Source organism: Leuresthes tenuis, unplaced genomic scaffold, assembly GCF_036924035.1.
Source record: "Leuresthes tenuis unplaced genomic scaffold, fLeuTen1.0.hap1 SCAF_1, whole genome shotgun sequence".
Classification (NCBI taxonomy): Eukaryota; Metazoa; Chordata; class Actinopteri; order Atheriniformes; family Atherinopsidae; genus Leuresthes; species Leuresthes tenuis.
The window spans coordinates 43,091,895-43,104,171 of NW_027325355.1; the positions used below are offsets into that span (position 1 = coordinate 43,091,895).

At 47.0% G+C, this 12,277-nt stretch overlaps 31 pseudogenes; all 31 read right to left on the bottom strand.

The window, feature by feature from the left end:
• Positions 1 to 128: 128 nt before the first annotated feature.
• On the bottom strand, positions 129 to 246 carry LOC140296994 (5S ribosomal RNA; annotated as a pseudogene).
• A 269-nt stretch (positions 247 to 515) lies between these two features.
• Positions 516 to 634, bottom strand: LOC140313444 (5S ribosomal RNA; annotated as a pseudogene).
• A 269-nt stretch (positions 635 to 903) lies between these two features.
• On the bottom strand, positions 904 to 1,022 carry LOC140288567 (5S ribosomal RNA; annotated as a pseudogene).
• Positions 1,023 to 1,291: 269 nt separating this feature from the next.
• Positions 1,292 to 1,410, bottom strand: LOC140299644 (5S ribosomal RNA; annotated as a pseudogene).
• A 269-nt stretch (positions 1,411 to 1,679) lies between these two features.
• LOC140300491 (5S ribosomal RNA) lies at positions 1,680 to 1,798 on the bottom strand (annotated as a pseudogene).
• Positions 1,799 to 2,063: 265 nt separating this feature from the next.
• On the bottom strand, positions 2,064 to 2,182 carry LOC140278928 (5S ribosomal RNA; annotated as a pseudogene).
• Positions 2,183 to 2,451: 269 nt separating this feature from the next.
• On the bottom strand, positions 2,452 to 2,570 carry LOC140278929 (5S ribosomal RNA; annotated as a pseudogene).
• Positions 2,571 to 2,839: 269 nt separating this feature from the next.
• LOC140313451 (5S ribosomal RNA) lies at positions 2,840 to 2,958 on the bottom strand (annotated as a pseudogene).
• A 269-nt stretch (positions 2,959 to 3,227) lies between these two features.
• On the bottom strand, positions 3,228 to 3,346 carry LOC140288568 (5S ribosomal RNA; annotated as a pseudogene).
• Positions 3,347 to 3,615: 269 nt separating this feature from the next.
• On the bottom strand, positions 3,616 to 3,734 carry LOC140299645 (5S ribosomal RNA; annotated as a pseudogene).
• Positions 3,735 to 4,003: 269 nt separating this feature from the next.
• On the bottom strand, positions 4,004 to 4,122 carry LOC140300492 (5S ribosomal RNA; annotated as a pseudogene).
• A 269-nt stretch (positions 4,123 to 4,391) lies between these two features.
• Positions 4,392 to 4,510, bottom strand: LOC140278931 (5S ribosomal RNA; annotated as a pseudogene).
• Positions 4,511 to 4,779: 269 nt separating this feature from the next.
• LOC140278933 (5S ribosomal RNA) lies at positions 4,780 to 4,898 on the bottom strand (annotated as a pseudogene).
• A 269-nt stretch (positions 4,899 to 5,167) lies between these two features.
• Positions 5,168 to 5,286, bottom strand: LOC140289114 (5S ribosomal RNA; annotated as a pseudogene).
• A 269-nt stretch (positions 5,287 to 5,555) lies between these two features.
• Positions 5,556 to 5,674, bottom strand: LOC140288298 (5S ribosomal RNA; annotated as a pseudogene).
• A 269-nt stretch (positions 5,675 to 5,943) lies between these two features.
• LOC140300166 (5S ribosomal RNA) lies at positions 5,944 to 6,062 on the bottom strand (annotated as a pseudogene).
• A 269-nt stretch (positions 6,063 to 6,331) lies between these two features.
• Positions 6,332 to 6,450, bottom strand: LOC140292584 (5S ribosomal RNA; annotated as a pseudogene).
• Positions 6,451 to 6,719: 269 nt separating this feature from the next.
• LOC140299805 (5S ribosomal RNA) lies at positions 6,720 to 6,838 on the bottom strand (annotated as a pseudogene).
• A 269-nt stretch (positions 6,839 to 7,107) lies between these two features.
• On the bottom strand, positions 7,108 to 7,226 carry LOC140289115 (5S ribosomal RNA; annotated as a pseudogene).
• A 269-nt stretch (positions 7,227 to 7,495) lies between these two features.
• On the bottom strand, positions 7,496 to 7,614 carry LOC140283216 (5S ribosomal RNA; annotated as a pseudogene).
• Positions 7,615 to 7,883: 269 nt separating this feature from the next.
• Positions 7,884 to 8,002, bottom strand: LOC140300167 (5S ribosomal RNA; annotated as a pseudogene).
• Positions 8,003 to 8,271: 269 nt separating this feature from the next.
• LOC140292585 (5S ribosomal RNA) lies at positions 8,272 to 8,390 on the bottom strand (annotated as a pseudogene).
• A 269-nt stretch (positions 8,391 to 8,659) lies between these two features.
• Positions 8,660 to 8,778, bottom strand: LOC140293886 (5S ribosomal RNA; annotated as a pseudogene).
• A 656-nt stretch (positions 8,779 to 9,434) lies between these two features.
• Positions 9,435 to 9,553, bottom strand: LOC140291153 (5S ribosomal RNA; annotated as a pseudogene).
• Positions 9,554 to 9,822: 269 nt separating this feature from the next.
• LOC140315382 (5S ribosomal RNA) lies at positions 9,823 to 9,941 on the bottom strand (annotated as a pseudogene).
• A 269-nt stretch (positions 9,942 to 10,210) lies between these two features.
• On the bottom strand, positions 10,211 to 10,329 carry LOC140292586 (5S ribosomal RNA; annotated as a pseudogene).
• Positions 10,330 to 10,598: 269 nt separating this feature from the next.
• On the bottom strand, positions 10,599 to 10,717 carry LOC140296358 (5S ribosomal RNA; annotated as a pseudogene).
• Positions 10,718 to 10,986: 269 nt separating this feature from the next.
• On the bottom strand, positions 10,987 to 11,105 carry LOC140287787 (5S ribosomal RNA; annotated as a pseudogene).
• Positions 11,106 to 11,374: 269 nt separating this feature from the next.
• Positions 11,375 to 11,493, bottom strand: LOC140315394 (5S ribosomal RNA; annotated as a pseudogene).
• A 269-nt stretch (positions 11,494 to 11,762) lies between these two features.
• Positions 11,763 to 11,881, bottom strand: LOC140304077 (5S ribosomal RNA; annotated as a pseudogene).
• Positions 11,882 to 12,150: 269 nt separating this feature from the next.
• Positions 12,151 to 12,269, bottom strand: LOC140292587 (5S ribosomal RNA; annotated as a pseudogene).
• Between the last annotated feature and the right edge of the window lie 8 nt (positions 12,270 to 12,277).

The window sequence follows — 12,277 nt, forward strand, 5'->3', positions numbered from 1 at the left end:
GAGACTCTCAGATCACCTCGTGTCTATCAACAAAGCAGCAGCAGCTGAAGATGACCAACTTCTTCACGTGTCACAGGGTGATCAGACGTTGCAACAAAAGACATGCAGGTGGTAGAGAGAAGAGAAAAAGCTTACAGCACCTGGTATTCCCAAGCTGTCTCCCATCCAAGTACTAACCAGGTACAACCTTCTTGGTGTCCGAGATCAGACGAGGTCGGGCTTATTCAAGGTGGTGTGGCCGTAAGCAACAATGTCTCTGACAAATGTGCATTATATAGGTATTGGAATCATACGGTTCCTCTATGCAACCAGATAATTGCCGAGAAAGGCTGATGTGTAGCGGGCAAATCATCTTCTCTGATGTGATCATTCTCTGCAACCGAAACTGAGACTCTCAGATCACTTTGTGTCAGCCAACAAAGCAGCAGCAGCTGAAGATGACCAACTTCCTCATGTGTCACAGGGTGATCAGACGTTGCAACAAAAGACATGCAGGTTGTAGAGAGAAGAGAAAACGCTTACAGCACCTGGTATTCCCAAGCAGTCTCCCATCCAAGTACTAAGCAGGTTCAACCCTGCTTGGCTTCCGAGATCAGACGAGGTCGGGTATGTTCAGGGTGGTGTGGCCGTAAGCAACAATGTGTCTGACAAAAGTGCATTATATAAGTACAGGAATCATACGGTTCCTCTATGTAACCAGATAATTGCTGAGAAAGGCTGATGTGTAGTGGGCACATCTTCTTCCCTGACGTGATTATTCTCTTCAGTTGAAACTGAGACTCTCAGATCACTTCGTGTCTTCCAACAAAGCAGCAGCAGCTGAAGATGGCCAACTTCCTCATGTGTCACAGGGTGATCAGACGTTGCAAGAAAAGACATGCAGGTTGTAGAGAGAAGAGAAAACGCTTACAGCACCTGGTATTCCCAAGCAGTCTCCCATTAAAGTACTAACCAGGCCCAACCCTCCTTGGCTTCCGAGATCAGACGAGGTCGGGCTTATTCAGGGTGGTGTGGCCGTAAGGAACAATTTCTGTGACAAATGTGCATTATATAGGTACTGGAATTATACAATTCCTCTATGTAACCAGATAATTGCAGAGAAAGGCTGACTTGTTATGGGCACATCTTCTTCCCTGATGTGATCATTCTCTGCAGCTGAAACTGAGACTCTCAGATCACTTCGTGTCTGCCAACAAAGCAGCAGCAGCTGAAGATGATCAACTTCCTCATGTGTCACAGGGTGATCAGACGTTGCAACAAAAGACATGCAGGTGGTCGAGAGAAGACAAAAAGCTTACAGCTCCTGGTATTCCCAAGTGGTCTCCCATCCAAGTACTAACCAGGCCCAACCCTCCTTGGCTACCGAGATCAGACGAGGTCGGGCATGTTCAGGGTGGTGTGGCCGTAAGCAACAATGTCTGTGACAAATGTGCATTATATAGGTACTGGAATCATACGGTTCCTCTATGTAACCAGATAATTGCCGAGAAAGGCTGACTTGTAGTGGGCAAATCTTCTTCCCTCATGTGATCATTCTCTGCAGCTGAAACTGAGACTCTCAGATCACTTCGTGTCTGCCAACAAAGCAGCAGAAGCTGAAGATGACCACCTTCCTCATGTGTCACAGGGTGATCAGACGTTGCAACAAAAGACATGCAGGTGGTCGAGAGAAAAGAAAAAGCTTACAGCACCTGGTATTCCCAAGAGGTCTTCCATCCAAGTACTAACCACGCCCAACCCTCCTTGGCTTCCGAGATCAGACGAGGTCGGGTATGTTCAGGGTGGTGTGGCCGTAAGCAACAATGTCTCTGACAAATGTGCATTATATAGGTACTGGAATCATACGGTTCCTCTATGCAACCAGATCATTTCCGAGAAAGGCTGATGTGTAGTGGGCACATCTTCTTCCCTGACGTGATTATTCTCTGCAGCTGAAACTGAGACTCTCAGATTTGTGTCTGCCAACAAAGCAGCAGCAGCTGAAGATGACCAACTTCCTCATGTGTCACAGGGTGATCAGACGTTGCAACAAAAGACATGGAGGTGGTAGAGAGAAGAGAATCAGCTTACAGCACCTGGTATTCCCAGATAGTCCACCATCCAAGTACTAACCAGGCCCAACCCTGCTTTTCTTCCAAGATCAGACGAGGTCAGGCATATTCAGGGTGGTGCGGCCGTAAGCAACAATAGCTGTGTCAAATGTGCATTATATAGGTACTGGAATCATACACTTCTTCTATGTAACCAGATAATTGCAGAGAAAGGCTGACTTGTAGTGGGCACATCTTCTTCCCTGACGTGATTATTCTCTGTAGCTGAAACTGAGACTCTCAGATCACTTTGTGTCTGCCAACAAAGCAGCAGCAGCTGAAGATGACCAACTTCCTCATGTGTCACAGGGTGATCAGACGTTGCAACAAAAGACATGCAGGTGGTAGAGAGAAGAGAAGAAGCTTACAGCACCTGGTATTCCCAGATAGTCCACCATCCAAGTACTAACCAGGCCCAACCCTGCTTTTCTTCCAAGATCAGACGAGGTCAGGCATATTCAGGGTGGTGCGGCCGTAAGCAACAATAGCTGTGACAAATGTGCATTATATAGGTACTGGAATCATACACTTCTTCTATGTAACCAGATAATTGCAGAGAAAGGCTGACTTGTAGTGGGCACATCTTCTTCCCTGACGTGATTATTCTCTGTAGCTGAAACTGAGACTCTCAGATCACTTTGTGTCTGCCAACAAAGCAGCAGCAGCTGAAGATGACCAACTTCCTCATGTGTCACAGGGTGATCAGACGTTGCAACAAAAGACATGCAGGTTGTAGAGAGAAGAGAAAACGCTTACAGCACCTGGTATTCCCAAGCAGTCTCCCATCCAAGTACTAAGCAGGTTCAACCCTGCTTGGCTTCCGAGATCAGACGAGGTCGGGTATGTTCAGGGTGGTGTGGCCGTAAGCAACAATGTGTCTGACAAAAGTGCATTATATAAGTACAGGAATCATACGGTTCCTCTATGTAACCAGATAATTGCTGAGAAAGGCTGATGTGTAGTGGGCACATCTTCTTCCCTGACGTGATTATTCTCTTCAGTTGAAACTGAGACTCTCAGATCACTTCGTGTCTTCCAACAAAGCAGCAGCAGCTGAAGATGGCCAACTTCCTCATGTGTCACAGGGTGATCAGACGTTGCAAGAAAAGACATGCAGGTTGTAGAGAGAAGAGAAAACGCTTACAGCACCTGGTATTCCCAAGCAGTCTCCCATTAAAGTACTAACCAGGCCCAACCCTCCTTGGCTTCCGAGATCAGACGAGGTCGGGCTTATTCAGGGTGGTGTGGCCGTAAGGAACAATTTCTGTGACAAATGTGCATTATATAGGTACTGGAATCATACAATTCCTCTATGTAACCAGATAATTGCAGAGAAAGGCTGACTTGTTATGGGCACATCTTCTTCCCTGATGTGATCATTCTCTGCAGCTGAAACTGAGACTCTCAGATCACTTCGTGTCTGCCAACAAAGCAGCAGCAGCTGAAGATGACCAACTTCCTCATGTGTCACAGGGTGATCAGACGTTGCAACAAAAGACATGCAGGTGGTCGAGAGAAGACAAAAAGCTTACAGCTCCTGGTATTCCCAAGTGGTCTCCCATCCAAGTACTAACCAGGCCCAACCCTCCTTGGCTACCGAGATCAGACGAGGTCGGGCATGTTCAGGGTGGTGTGGCCGTAAGCAACAATGTCTGTGACAAATGTGCATTATATAGGTACTGGAATCATACGGTTCCTCTATGTAACCAGATAATTGCCGAGAAAGGCTGACTTGTAGTGGGCAAATCTTCTTCCCTCATGTGATCATTCTCTGCAGCTGAAACTGAGACTCTCAGATCACTTCGTGTCTGCCAACAAAGCAGCAGAAGCTGAAGATGACCACCTTCCTCATGTGTCACAGGGTGATCAGACGTTGCAACAAAAGACATGCAGGTGGTCGAGAGAAAAGAAAAAGCTTACAGCACCTGGTATTCCCAAGAGGTCTTCCATCCAAGTACTAACCACGCCCAACCCTCCTTGGCTTCCGAGATCAGACGAGGTCGGGTATGTTCAGGGTGGTGTGGCCGTAAGCAACAATGTCTCTGACAAATGTGCATTATATAGGTACTGGAATCATACGGTTCCTCTATGCAACCAGATCATTTCCGAGAAAGGCTGATGTGTAGTGGGCACATCTTCTTCCCTGACGTGATTATTCTCTGCAGCTGAAACTGAGACTCTCAGATCACTTTGTGTCTGCCAACAAAGCAGCAGCAGCTGAAGTTGACCAACTTCCTCATGTGTCACAGGGTGATCAGACGTTGCAACAAAAGACATGGAGGTGGTAGAGAGAAGAGAATCAGCTTACAGCACCTGGTATTCCCAGATAGTCCACCATCCAAGTACTAACCAGGCCCAACCCTGCTTTTCTTCCAAGATCAGACGAGGTCAGGCATATTCAGGGTGGTGCGGCCGTAAGCAACAATAGCTGTGTCAAATGTGCATTATATAGGTACTGGAATCATACACTTCTTCTATGTAACCAGATAATTGCAGAGAAAGGCTGACTTGTAGTGGGCACATCTTCTTCCCTGACGTGATTATTCTCTGTAGCTGAAACTGAGACTCTCAGATCACTTTGTGTCTGCCAACAAAGCAGCAGCAGCTGAAGATGACCAACTTCCTCATGTGTCACAGGGTGATCAGACGTTGCAACAACAGACATGCAGGTGGTAGAGAGAAGAGAAGAAGCTTACAGCACCTGGTATTCCCAGATAGTCCACCATCCAAGTACTAACCAGGCCCAACCCTGCTTTTCTTCCAAGATCAGACGAGGTCAGGCATATTCAGGGTGGTGCGGCCGTAAGCAACAATAGCTGTGACAAATGTGCATTATATAGGTACTGGAATCATACACTTCTTCTATGTAACCAGATAATTGCAGAGAAAGGCTGACTTGTAGTGGGCACATCTTCTTCCCTGACGTGATTATTCTCTGTAGCTGAAACTGAGACTCTCAGATCACTTTGTGTCTGCCAACAAAGCAGCAGCAGCTGAAGATGACCAACTTCCTCATGTGTCACAGGGTGATCAGACGTTGCAACAAAAGACATGCAGGTGGTAGAGAGAAGAGAAGAAGCTTACAGCACCTGGTATTCCCAAGCAGTCTCCCATCCAAGCACTAAGCAGGCTCAACCCTGCTTGGCTTCCGAGATCATACGAGGTCGGGCATGTTCAGGGTGGTGTGGCCGTAAGCAACAATGTCTCTGACAAATGTGCATTATATAGGTACTGGAAGCATACGGTTCCTCTATGCAACCAGATAATTGCCGAGAAAGGCTGATGTGTAGCGGGCATATAATCTTCTCTGATGTGATCATTCTCTTCAGCTGAAACTGAGACTCTCAGATCACTTCGTGTCTGCCAACAAAGCAGCAGAAGCTGAAGATGACCAACTTCCTCATGTGTCACAGGGTGATCAGACGTTGCAACAAAAGACATGCAGGTGGTAGAGAGAAGAGAAGAAGCTTACATCACCTGGTATTCCGAAGTGGTCTCCCATCAAAGTACTAACCAGGCCCAACCCTGCTTTTCTTCCAAGATCAGACGAGGTCAGGCATATTCAGGGTGGTGCGGCCGTAAGCAACAATAGCTGTGACAAATGTGCATTATATAGGTACTGGAATCATACACTTCTTCTATGTAACCAGATAATTGCAGAGAAAGGCTGACTTGTAGTGGGCACATCTTCTTCCCTGATGTGATTATTCTCTTCAGCTGAAACTGAGACTCTCAGATCACTTCGTGTCTGCCAACAAAGCAGCAGAAGCTGAAGATGACCAACTTCCTCATGTGTAACAGGGTGATCAGACGTTGCAACAAAAGACATGCAGGTGGTATAGAGAAGAGAAAAAGCTTACAGCACCTGGTATTCCCAAGCGGTCTCCCATTCAAGTCCTAACCAGGCCCAACCCTGCTTGGCTTCCGAGATCAGACGAGGTCGGGCTTATTCAGGGTGGTGTGGCCGTAAGCAACAATATCGGTGACAAGTGTGCATTATATAGGTACTGGGATCATACACTTCCTCTGTGTAACCAGATAATTGCCGAAAAAGGCTGACTTGTAGTGGGTTCATCTTCCTCCTTGATGTGATTATTCTCTTCAGCTGAAAATGAGACTCTCAGATCACCTCGTGTCTATCAACAAAGCAGCAGCAGCTGAAGATGACCAACTTCTTCACGTGTCACAGGGTGATCAGACGTTGCAACAAAAGACTTGCAGGTGGTAGAGAGAAGAGAAAAAGCTTACAGCACCTGGTGTTCCCAAGCTGTCTCCCATCCAAGTACTAACCAGGTACAACCCTGTTTGGCGTCCGAGATCAGACGAGGTCGGGCTTATTCAGGGTGGTGTGGCCGTAAGCAACAATGTCTCTGACAAATGTGCATTATATAGGTACTGGAATCATACGGTTCCTCTATGCAACCAGATAATTGCCGAGAAAGGCTGATGTGTAGCGGGCAAATCATCTTCTCTGATGTGATCATTCTCTGCAACTGAAACTGAGACTCTCAGATCACTTTGTGTCAGCCAACAAAGCAGCAGCAGCTGAAGATGACCAACTTCCTCATGTGTCACAGGGTGATCAGACGTTGCAACAAAAGACATGCAGGTGGTAGAGAGAAGAGAAAAAGCTTACAGCACCTGGTATTCCCAAGCAGTCTCCCATTAAAGTACTAACCAGGCCCAACCCTCCTTGGCTTCCGAGATCAGACGAGGTCGGGCTTATTCAGGGTGGTATGGCCGTAAGCAACAATAGCTGTGACAAATGTGCATTATATAGGTACTGGAATCATACACTTCTTCTATGTAACCAGATAATTGCAGAGAAAGGCTGACTTGTAGTGGGCACATCTTCTTCCCTGACGTGATTATTCTCTCGAGCTGAAACTGAGACTCTCAGATCACTTTGTGTCTGCCAACAAAGCAGCAGCAGCTGAAGATGACCAACTTCCTCATGTGTCACAGGGTGATCAGACGTTGCAACAAAAGACATGCAGGTGGTAGAGAGAAGAGAAGAAGCTTACAGCACCTGGTATTCCCAAGCAGTCTCCCATCCAAGCACTAAGCAGGCTCAACCCTGCTTGGCTTCCGAGATCATACGAGGTCGGGCATGTTCAGGGTGGTGTGGCCGTAAGCAACAATGTCTCTGACAAATGTGCATTATATAGGTACTGGAAGCATACGGTTCCTCTATGCAACCAGATAATTGCCGAGAAAGGCTGATGTGTAGCGGGCATATAATCTTCTCTGATGTGATCATTCTCTTCAGCTGAAACTGAGACTCTCAGATCACTTCGTGTCTGCCAACAAAGCAGCAGAAGCTGAAGATGACCAACTTCCTCATGTGTCACAGGGTGATCAGACGTTGCAACAAAAGACATGCAGGTGGTAGAGAGAAGAGAAGAAGCTTACATCACCTGGTATTCCGAAGTGGTCTCCCATCCAAGTACTAACCAGGCCCAACCCTGCTTTTCTTCCAAGATCAGACGAGGTCAGGCATATTCAGGGTGGTGCGGCCGTAAGCAACAATAGCTGTGACAAATGTGCATTATATAGGTACTGGAATCATACACTTCTTCTATGTAACCAGATAATTGCAGAGAAAGGCTCACTTGTAGTGGGCACATCTTCTTCCCTGATGTGATTATTCTCTTCAGCTGAAACTGAGACTCTCAGATCACTTCGTGTCTGCCAACAAAGCAGCAGAAGCTGAAGATGACCAACTTCCTCATGTGTAACAGGGTGATCAGACGTTGCAACAAAAGACATGCAGGTGGTATAGAGAAGAGAAAAAGCTTACAGCACCTGGTATTCCCAAGCGGTCTCCCATTCAAGTCCTAACCAGGCCCAACCCTGCTTGGCTTCCGAGATCAGACGAGGTCGGGCTTATTCAGGGTGGTGTGGCCGTAAGCAACAATATCGGTGACAAGTGTGCATTATATAGGTACTGGGATCATACACTTCCTCTGTGTAACCAGATAATTGCCGAAAAAGGCTGACTTGTAGTGGGTTCATCTTCCTCCTTGATGTGATTATTCTCTTCAGCTGAAAATGAGACTCTCAGATCACCTCGTGTCTATCAACAAAGCAGCAGCAGCTGAAGATGACCAACTTCTTCACGTGTCACAGGGTGATCAGACGTTGCAACAAAAGACTTGCAGGTGGTAGAGAGAAGAGAAAAAGCTTACAGCACCTGGTGTTCCCAAGCTGTCTCCCATCCAAGTACTAACCAGGTACAACCCTGTTTGGCGTCCGAGATCAGACGAGGTCGGGCTTATTCAGGGTGGTGTGGCCGTAAGCAACAATGTCTCTGACAAATGTGCATTATATAGGTACTGGAATCATACGGTTCCTCTATGCAACCAGATAATTGCCGAGAAAGGCTGATGTGTAGCGGGCAAATCATCTTCTCTGATGTGATCATTCTCTGCAACTGAAACTGAGACTCTCAGATCACTTTGTGTCAGCCAACAAAGCAGCAGCAGCTGAAGATGACCAACTTCCTCATGTGTCACAGGGTGATCAGACGTTGCAACAAAAGACATGCAGGTGGTAGAGAGAAGAGAAAAAGCTTACAGCACCTGGTATTCCCAGAATGTCTACCACCCAAGTACTAACCAGGCCCAAACCTGCTTGGCTTCTGAGATCAGATGAGGTTGGGCATATTCAGGGTGGTGTGGCCGTAAGCAACCATAACTGTGACAAATGTGCATTATATAGGTACTGGAATCATACAGTTCCTCTGTGTAACCAGATAATTGCCGAAAAAGGCTGACTTGTAGTGGGTTCATCTTCATCCTTGATGTGATTATTCTCTTCAGCTGAAACTGAGACTCTCAGATCACCTCGTGTCTATCAACAAAGCAGCAGCAGCTGAAGATGACCAACTTCTTCACGTGTCACAGGGTGATCAGACGTTGCAACAAAAGACATGCAGGTGGTAGAGAGAAGAGAAAAAGCTTACAGCACCTGGTATTCCCAAGATGTCTCCCATCCAAGTACTAACCAGGTACAACCTTCTTGGTGTCCGAGATCAGGCGAGGTCGGGCTTATTCAGGGTGGTGTGGCCGTAAGCAACAATGTCTCTGACAAATGTGCATTATATAGGTACTGGAATCATACGGTTCCTCTATGCAACCAGATAATTGCCGAGAAAGGCTGATGTGTAGCGGGCAAATCATCTTCTCTGATGTGATCATTCTCTGCAACTGAAACTGAGACTCTCAGATCACTTTGTGTCAGCCAACAAAGCAGCAGCAGCTGAATATGACCAACTTCCTCATGTGTCACAGGGTGATCAGACGTTGCAACAAAAGACATGCAGGTTGTAGAGAGAAGAGAAAACGCTTACAGCACCTGGTATTCCCAAGCAGTCTCCCATCCAAGTACTAAGGAGGCTCAACCCTGCTTGGCTTCCGAGATCAGACGAGGTCGGGCATGTTCAGGGTGGTGTGGCCGTAAGCAACAATGTGTCTGACAAATGTGCATTATATAACTACAGGAATCATACGGTTCCTCTATGTAACCAGATAATTGCTGAGAAAGGCTGATGTGTAGTCGGCACATCTTCTTCCCTGACGTGATTATTCTCTTCAGTTGAAACTGAGACTCTCAGATCACTTCGTGTCTTCCAACAAAGCAGCAGCAGCTGAAGATGGCCAACTTCCTCGTGTGTCACAGGGTGATCAGACGTTGCAACAAAAGACATGCAGGTTGTAGAGAGAAGAGAAAACGCTTACAGCACCTGGTATTCCCAAGCAGTCTCCCATTAAAGTACTAACCAGGCCCAACCCTCCTTGGCTACCGAGATCAGACGAGGTCGGGCATGTTCAGGGTGGTGTGGCCGTAAGCAACAATGTCTGTGACAAATGTGCATTATATAGGTACTGGAATCATACGGTTCCTCTATGTAACCAGATAATTGCCGAGAAAGGCTGACTTGTAGTGGGCACATCTTCTTCCCTCATGTGATCATTCTCTGCAGCTGAAACTGAGACTCTCAGATCACTTCGTGTCTGCCAACAAAGCAGCAGAAGCTGAAGATGACCAACTTCCTCATGTGTCACAGGGTGATCAGACGTTGCAACAAAAGACATGCAGGTGGTTGAGAGAAGAGAAAAAGCTTACAGCACCTGGTGTTCCCAAGCTGTCTCCCATCCAAGTACTAACCAGGTACAACCCTGTTTGGCGTCCGAGATCAGACGAGGTCGGGCTTATTCAGGGTGGTGTGGCCGTAAGCAACAATGTCTCTGACAAATGTGCATTATATAGGTACTGGAATCATACGGTTCCTCTATGCAACCAGATAATTGCCGAGAAAGGCTGATGTGTAGCGGGCAAATCATCTTCTCTGATGTGATCATTCTCTGCAACTGAAACTGAGACTCTCAGATCACTTTGTGTCAGCCAACAAAGCAGCAGCAGCTGAAGATGACCAACTTCCTCATGTGTCACAGGGTGATCAGACGTTGCAACAAAAGACATGCAGGTGGTAGAGAGAAGAGAAAAAGCTTACAGCACCTGGTATTCCCAGAATGTCTACCATCCAAGTACTAACCAGGCCCAAACCTCCTTGGCTTCTGAGATCAGATGAGGTTGGGCATATTCAGGGTGGTGTGGCCGTAAGCAACCATAACTGTGACAAATGTGCATTATATAGGTACTGGAATCATACGGTTCCTCTATGCAACCAGATAATTGCCGAGAAAGGCTGATGTGTAGCGGGCAAATCATCTTCTCTGATGTGATCATTCTCTGCAACTGAAACTGAGACTCTCAGATCACTTTGTGTCAGCCAACAAAGCAGCAGCAGCTGAAGATGACCAACTTCCTCATGTGTCACAGGGTGATCAGACGTTGCAACAAAAGACATGCAGGTGGTCGAGAGAAGAGAAAAAGCTTACAGCACCTGGTATTCCCAAGAGGTCTTCCATCCAAGTACTAAGGAGGCTCAACCCTGCTTGGCTTCCGAGATCAGACGAGGTCGGGCATGTTCAGGGTGGTGTGGCCGTAAGCAACAATGTGTCTGACAAATGTGCATTATATAACTACAGGAATCATACGGTTCCTCTATGTAACCAGATAATTGCTGAGAAAGGCTGATGTGTAGTCGGCACATCTTCTTCCCTGACGTCATTATTCTCTTCAGTTGAAACTGAGACTCTCAGATCACTTCGTGTCTTCCAACAAAGCAGCAGCAGCTGAAGATGGCCAACTTCCTCGTGTGTCACAGGGTGATCAGACGTTGCAACAAAAGACATGCAGGTTGTAGAGAGAAGAGAAAACGCTTACAGCACCTGGTATTCCCAAGCAGTCTCCCATTAAAGTACTAACCAGGCCCAACCCTCCTTGGCTACCGAGATCAGACGAGGTCGGGCATGTTCAGGGTGGTGTGGCCGTAAGCAACAATGTCTGTGACAAATGTGCATTATATAGGTACTGGAATCATACGGTTCCTCTATGTAACCAGATAATTGCCGAGAAAGGCTGACTTGTAGTGGGCAAATCTTCTTCCCTCATGTGATTATTCTCTGCAGCTGAAACTGAGACTCTCAGATCACTTCGTGTCTACCAACAAAGCAGCAGCAGCTGAAGATGACCAACTTCCTCATGTGTCACAGGGTGATCAGACGTTGCAACAAAAGACATGCAGGTGGTAGAGAGAAGAGAAAAAGCTTACAGCACCTGGTGTTCCCAAGAGGTCTCCCATCCAAGTACTAACCAGGTACAACCCTGTTTGGCGTCCGAGATCAGACGAGGTCGGGCATGTTCAGGGTGGTGTGGCCGTAAGCAACAATGTCTCTGACAAATGTGCATTATATAGGTACTGGAATCATACGGTTCCTCTATGTAACCAGATAATTGCCGAGAAAAGCTGATAAGTAGTGGGCACATCTTCTTCCCTGACGTGATTATTCTCTCGAGCTGAAACTGAGACTCTCAGATCACTTTGTGTCTGCCAACAAAGCAGCAGCAGCTGAAGATGACCAACTTCCTCATGTGTCACAGGGTGATCAGACGTTGCAACAAAAGACATGCAGGTGGTAGAGAGAAGAGAAAAAGCTTACAGCACCTGGTGTTCCCAAGCTGTCTCCCATCCAAGTACTAACCAGGTACAACCCTGTTTGGCGTCCGAGATCAGACGAGGTCGGGCTTATTCAGGGTGGTGTGGCCGTAAGCAACAATGT